The following is a 573-nucleotide window of genomic DNA, read 5'->3' as shown; positions in this document are numbered from 1 at the left end:
CTGGCTGTTTAAAATTGAAAAATAAAAATAAAAAAAATATGAAAGATTGTAAATAATTACAATTACCTATTTATCTATGTTATTATTTACTTTGAATAAACTTTAGCGTACGTAAAGAAATATTTTGTATTATTATAATTACTTGAGGTAAAGAGGTAGTTATCAAAATTGAAACAAAATATAATAAAAGATTTCTAATTTTTATTTTTGGGATTATCATAGTGATTGATAAATTCAAAAGAATTTCTGTCCGCCCCTGTGGCCTAATGGATAAGGCATCGGCCTCCTAAGCCGGGGACTGTGGGTTCGAGTCCCACCAGGGGTAGAAATTATCTTTTTTCAAATTAAATTTAAATAATTTGTATTACGTTTTGCGTCATTTAAATATGAATATGATTAATCACTGTATTATTGTAGTCGACTTATGGAGCTTTTTATTATTTTTGATGTTCATAGCAAAAAAAGTTTGTCAACAATATTGAATTTAATAAATTATTATTTTTTATAAATCATAAATATAATAAATTGTTTTATATAGATATTATATTTACGAACTATATTTATTCTCAGATA

General features: G+C 24.3%; 1 non-coding gene across 1 annotated transcript; it reads left to right on the top strand.

Annotated features, from left to right (window-relative positions):
* The first annotated feature begins 252 nt into the window (after positions 1 to 252).
* Trnar-ccu (transfer RNA arginine (anticodon CCU)) lies at positions 253 to 325 on the top strand. Its single transcript has one exon. It is a non-coding gene; the product is annotated as a tRNA-Arg (tRNA).
* Positions 326 to 573: the final 248 nt, after the last annotated feature.

This window comes from Nymphalis io, chromosome 8, assembly GCF_905147045.1.
Source record: "Nymphalis io chromosome 8, ilAglIoxx1.1, whole genome shotgun sequence".
Lineage (NCBI taxonomy): Eukaryota > Metazoa > Arthropoda > Insecta > Lepidoptera > Nymphalidae > Nymphalis > Nymphalis io.
The sequence above is the reverse complement of the archived record's forward strand: the minus strand, read 5'-3'. Positions and strand labels throughout refer to the sequence as shown.